Source organism: Saimiri boliviensis, chromosome 12 (assembly GCF_048565385.1).
Source record: "Saimiri boliviensis isolate mSaiBol1 chromosome 12, mSaiBol1.pri, whole genome shotgun sequence".
NCBI classification, from domain to species: domain Eukaryota; kingdom Metazoa; phylum Chordata; class Mammalia; order Primates; family Cebidae; genus Saimiri; species Saimiri boliviensis.
Genome location: NC_133460.1, coordinates 51,786,762 through 51,792,761, shown reverse-complemented (window position 1 = coordinate 51,792,761; position 6,000 = coordinate 51,786,762). Strand labels below are relative to the sequence as shown.

Genomic DNA, 6,000 nt, shown 5'->3' with positions numbered 1-6,000 from the left:
AAACAGAACAAACAAACAAAAAAACCCAAAACAACAACTAAACAAACAAACACAGAAATTCCCTGGTATTATAGTCATATTTCTATTCTATTTCCAAGGCAGGGGAGAGGATCCTTTCCCATCCCATGTTCTGATAAAAACACCTTCTTCAAGGGAAAACACGTTTTTTTTTTTTTTTTGGTGGCTTATAAACTATATACTGCAGTAATATTAGTCTGCAAATAAAACACCTGAAAAACCCAACCAGTAAAGGAAGTTTTTAAATCCAAAAAAGGCTCAAAGTTATGAAACAGGAACACTTGATCTCTGATACGATTTTATCTGTAAATAAACCTAAATGGAGTTGGAAAGCAACAATTTCCAACTTACTGTGGTCCAGTTTTCTTTTCACGAACTCCTTTTTGCTTAGCCAATACGAAAACGAGTACAGAGGAGGTGTCAGAAGGCACAATAAACTTCTCAACAGATTCCTCTGCCCCTAGTGGAGGAGAAAAAAAACCTGAGGAAATGCCAGAGGGCTTCTGGGAGTTCGCCAGCTTTCCCGCCGAAACGCTGAGGGGTCAGGGGGCGAGGACGGAGCCAGGGCGGGGCCCGAGGCTGGGGCGTGGCGCATTGATTTCCCCTCCCCTCCCTAGTTCTTTTCCCCTGAGCCCCTCCCACACGCTTGTCGCCACGATCCCGACGGTCCCAGCGGCTCGGAGAGTCACGTGAGAGTGGGCGGAGGAGGTGGAGGTTTGTCTCCGCTGTTTCATCTCTATGGCTGTCAGAGGTGGGCGGCTTTGACCGAGGAGCTGCTGGAGCTGGTGCTTGGACGCGTGAGTCTCGGACTCTGGAGGGTATGAAGAGACAGCCATTTGGGGAAGGGGAACGGGGTTGGCGAGACAGCCTTAGGGAACTGGGCTCCGAGGCTGGCCGTTTGTCCGTCCCGGGCATCCGGCTACTTCTCGGGTCTGGCGGGATACCTGCCTCTCCCTGATGCGCTCAGCTTTTGGTGCTGAGAGGAGTTCGTAGTCCTGCCTGCTTCCGGTCCTCCGTTTTCTTCATCCCAACCCGTCCCTTCTCCCTGTCCCGGGAAAACTTCTCCCAGTGGCGGGTTCCCAACCTGGCGCCGACACCCCCGTCCTCTCGGGCGACTGGGACACGCTGGTAGGCTTGACCGGCTCTCTTGGAATTTGTGGATGTGGTTGGAAGTGGGTGCGGGACTTCACAGATGGATTTCGGTTACGAAGAAGTATTAACCACTGAATCGAAGTAAGTGGAAGATCAGTGAGGATTCAAAGGAGCAATACAAAGTGCAGGGTACTCGGACTGTTCAGTTTTTATCTTTTCCAGTGCCTTCCCGTTTTCATTCTCCCTGTTTTCACCGATTCATCCTGGCCCTCCGTAGGATGTTTTGAGAAAGAGCTAGCTGTTACGGTGTGAATATTGAGAGAAGAATTTAAAACGAAGTGTTCTTTAAGTTGCCTTCTCTGTAATCTTACGGATTATGGTTTCTTTACCTTCCCTTTCCCATGCTTAAAAAATACGGTGACCATTAGTAAATATAAGTAGAATAAATATCTTATAGCTGAGGGACTAGAGTGAAATATTTTATTTTCCCCGTGGTACGTTAGGAACGCCCATTTTCTTCCTATTTATTAATAAATGTTTCTATCACACTTGTTTGGGTGGCTTCTTTGATATATATGTCTTTGTTTCTATTAGAACATGTGCGGAAGTGATCTAGCAGTATAAGAAAGGAGTTTGCCTTTCATTAGGTGAAACATGTTCGGGAGAATACGTTTCAGAATAGCTGTAGGAGAATTTAGGTTTCATTGGACCATATGACAAATAATAAACGTCAGCATCTTGAGACAAAGGTGTTGGCCAGAATGACCCACTTAACTGTGTTTCTGGTGTGGAGAAGGTAATGAGCTTTTTGAATATTGCCTTATCCTAAAAACTTTAGGACTCACTGCCACTTGTCTGTGAGAAGGTGGCTTTTGCCTGTAGCTATTCTTTGTCCTCACCCTTGGTTTGTCCCTGATCACCTCTTCCACTTAACATCACTCTGGCTAATATATCAAGAAAGTGTCCCTGACACCTAAGTGTCCTTACTGAGAGTCATAAAACATAATGTTAACAAAAAATATTCTGGAGTGGCTTGTGTGCTTGGGGAGAAAGGGGAAGAATGATAGCAACTAATAAAAGCTAATAAATACGAGAGAACAAAAGTATTTATTGCTGTCTTCCTTTATATTTATCATATCCAGTAGACTGTTTACATATTTTTTTTTTTTGAGAAGAGTTTCTTGTCTTCTTTCTTTTCTTTTCTTTTGCTTTCTTTCTTTCTTTTTTTTTTTTTAGACGGAGTTTCTCTCTTGTTGCCCAGGCTGCAGTGCAATGGCACAATCTTGGCTCATTGCAACCTCCACCTACTGGGTTCAAGCAATTTTCTTGCCTCAGCCTCCTCGGTTGCTGGGATTTACAGGCACCCGCCACCATGCTTGGCCAATTTTGTATTTTTAGTAGATATGAGGTTTCACCATGTTATCCAGGCTGGCCTGAAACTTCTGACCTTAGGAGATCCACCCACCTCTGTCTCCCAAACTGCTGGGATTACAGATGTGAGCTACCACGCCCAGCCAAGAAGGGCATCTTGAGACTAACTTTCCTGTATTTAAGAATAAAACATCATTCAGGTAGGCTTGCATATGAAAAAAAAAAAAAAAGACTAAAATGGTGGGTGTGGTGGCTCAGGCCTGTAATCCCGGCACTTTGGGTGGCCAGGTGGATCCCTTGAATCCAGGAGTTTGAGACCAGCCTGGGCAACATGGCAAGACCATCTCTACAAAACATACAGAAATTAGTTGGGTGCATGCCTGTAGTCCCAGCTACTTGGGAGGCTAAGACAGGAGGATGGCTTTGAGCCCTTGAGGTTGAGGCTGCAGTGAGCAGTGATCGTGCCATTGCACTCCAACTTTGGTGACAGAGTGATACTCTGTCTCTTAAAACAACAAAAGAATAAAACAGTGTTATGAAATTTCTCCATAATGCAGTATTATGCAAAATAATCATAACTGAAATATTTAACTGACCAACTCCTACAGCTCTTAATGCTATTCAGAGTCATAGGACTGATATAATTGATAAAGCTTGTTTTCTTTCCTTTTTTTTTTTTTTGAAATGGAGTCTTATTCCATTGCCCAGGCTGGAGTCTAATGGGTCATGACTCACTGCAGCCTCCACCTCCCAGGTTCAAGCAATTCTGCCTCAGCCTCCCGAGTAGCTGTGACTACAGGCATGTGCCACCACACCTGACTAATTTTTGTATTTTTAGTAGAGATGGGAGATGGGGTTTTACCATGTTGACCAGACTGGTCTTGAACTCCTGTTCTTGTGATCCTCCCACCTCGACCTCTCAAAGTGCTGGGATTACAGGCTTGAGCCACCATTCCTGGCCTTGATAAAGCTTTTTTTAAACCCATTTTTTCCACTTTCAGTCTTTAAAGTTAGCTTTATCTCTTGAGCCATTTTTACAATGTAGCACTTGCTGAACATTAACCATTTTTTCCATATACAGTTGTTTAATGTTTCCCTTTTAAAATGGGAACCAGTTTTTAATTAATTAATTGTTTAATACAGATGGGGTTTAGCCATTTTGCCAAGGCTGTTTTTTTTGTTTGTTTGTTTTTTGTTTTTTTTGCGAGGGGAGGATGAGTCTTGCTCTGTCGCCCAGGCCTGAGTGCAGTGGTGTGATCTCTGCTAACTGTAACCTCTGCCTTCTGGGTTCAAGTGATTCTCCTGCCTTCCGAGTAGCTGGGATTACAGGAGTGCGCCACCACACCTGGCTAATTTTTGTATTTTTAGTAGAGATAAGGTTTTACATGATGGCCAGGCTAGTCTCAAACTCCTGACCTCAGGTGATCCACCTGCCTCAGGCTCACAAAGTACTGGGATTTACAGGCCTGAGCCACCATGCCCAGCCTGCCCATGCTAGTCTGAACTCCCAGACTCCAGTGATCCTCCCACCTTGGCCTCCCAAAGTGCTGGGATTACAGGTACAAGCCACCATGCCCAGCCATGAGAACCTGTTCTTAAAACAGGTTTACTTGCTGAGCGTGGTGGTTCACACCTTGTAATCTCAGCACTTTGGAAGGCTGAGGCAGGTGGATCACCTGAGGACCAACATGGTGAAACCCCCTCTCTACTAAAAATACAAAATTAGCTGGGTGTGGTGGTTCATGCCTGTAATCCCAGCTACTTGGGAGGTTGAGGCAGGAGAATCACTTAAATCCAGGAGGTAGAGGTTGCAGTGAGCCAAGATCTCGCTGTTTCACTCCAGCCTGGGCAACAAGAGTGAAACTCTGACTCAAAAAAAAAAAAAAAAAAGGTTTACTCAACTGTTTTTCCTACTCATATTTTCTTTCTTTCTCCTTTCTTTTCCTTTCTTTATACCTTTCTTCCTTCCTTTCCTTTAATTTTCCTATTTTTATTTTTCTTTTTTCAGATGGAGTTTCGCTTTTGTTGCCCAGGCTGGAGCGCAGTGGTACGATTTCAGCTTACTGCAACCTCTGCCTCCTGGGTTCAAGCGATTCTCCTGCCTTCTGAGTAGCGGGGATTACAAGAGTGTGCCACCACGCCTGGCTAATTTTTGTATGTTTAGTAGAGACAGAGTTTCACCATGTTGGTCAGACTAGTCTTGAACTCCTGACCTCAAGTGATCCACCCTCCTCAGTGTCCCAAAGTGCTGGGATTACAGGTATGAGCCACCGCACCTGGTCTCTCACTCATAATTTCAAAATGAAAATATTATAATAGCTTTATTTTGTGCCGGGGAAGAAGGTGATTGTTTTTAGATAGATATTCTGTGTGTTTTGGCAGATTATGAGAAAATTGTTAATACTTTTAAGACATTGAAATATGAATATCTGAGCATATTTGAGAAGGAAACATGGGCAATATTTTAAAATGTTTTAGATTTTCTATTCTAAAAGTAATAGGCTTATTTTTGAAAAATGGAAACATTATGGAAAATGTAACATTGAAAGTCAAAGTCCTATTTTACCTCTAGGTAACCACTAATTCCCTTTGCATATTTGAGAATCATTGTGGAAAAGTAATTAAGTCTCTGGAGTCAGATTCCCTGGGAAAGATTGTCTTACCAGCACTAGGCTTACTTCTTTCAACCTCAGAAACCCAAGAAGAAAGAGAACTTCCCTTTCTCTACAGTTCAGCCGACCACTCTATGGTAGTTTCATTGACCTGTCTTGGATCTTTGCTCATCCTAGAGGCAGTCCCTGTGGCCAGAGTGATTAATGCTTTGTGTGGCTAGGCTTGGAATTTGTTCCCATCCTGCAGTGGGGAGGAGAGGTAGTTTCAAACCATTTGAATTAAGGGTGGGTGACAGTTCCTAAAGGAAAATTGAGGCGATACTTTCTGGAGAAGAGAGATTGGTTGCTGGACAGGCAAAAACAACAGATGTTCACTAACATAATTTTCCTGTTTTTTTTTTTTTTTTTTTTTTTAAATTAAGAGAACTTGCTTTCCTTTTGCAATATAAAAAATTGTATTCACATTTTATGTATTGACTTTTTTTCTGTTTTTAATGTCTATTATTATTATGACTTAAAGAACTTGAAATTTAAACTCTTCCACCCTTGCTCTGGAATATTCGGGTTTTATAACTTTAAATATATTATGTATTGGCCAGCTTGTTACAATATTAATATTTTTATTGTGGGTGAACTTGATTAACAACTGCAGTTAATAAATAAATAAAAATGTTTTAAATATTTAAATACATGTTATTGATATGATTAAATGTTTGGTTCTTTTCATTATTTCATGTTTAAAAATCTGTTAGTATAGAAACCACTTTATTCGGCTGGGCGCGGTGGCTCAAGCCTGTAATCCCAGCACTTTGGGAGGCCGAGGCGGGTGGATCACGAGGTCAAGAGATCGAGACCATCCTGGTCAACATGGTGAAACCCCGTCTCTACCAAAAATACAAAAAATTAG

General features: G+C 42.5%; 1 protein-coding gene across 3 annotated transcripts in view; it reads left to right on the top strand.

Moving 5' to 3' along the window:
* Positions 1-698: 698 nt before the first annotated feature.
* Positions 699-6,000, top strand: part of MICU1 (mitochondrial calcium uptake 1) — a 224,373-nt gene continuing 219,071 nt past the window's right edge. For 2 of the 3 annotated variants that reach the window (XM_074382370.1, XM_010339272.3), the window contains exon 1: positions 699-836. The gene's annotated coding sequence lies outside the window, so the exon portion shown is untranslated. The remainder of the gene's footprint in view (positions 837-6,000) is intronic. The other variant, XM_003928615.4, reaches the window with a different exon arrangement.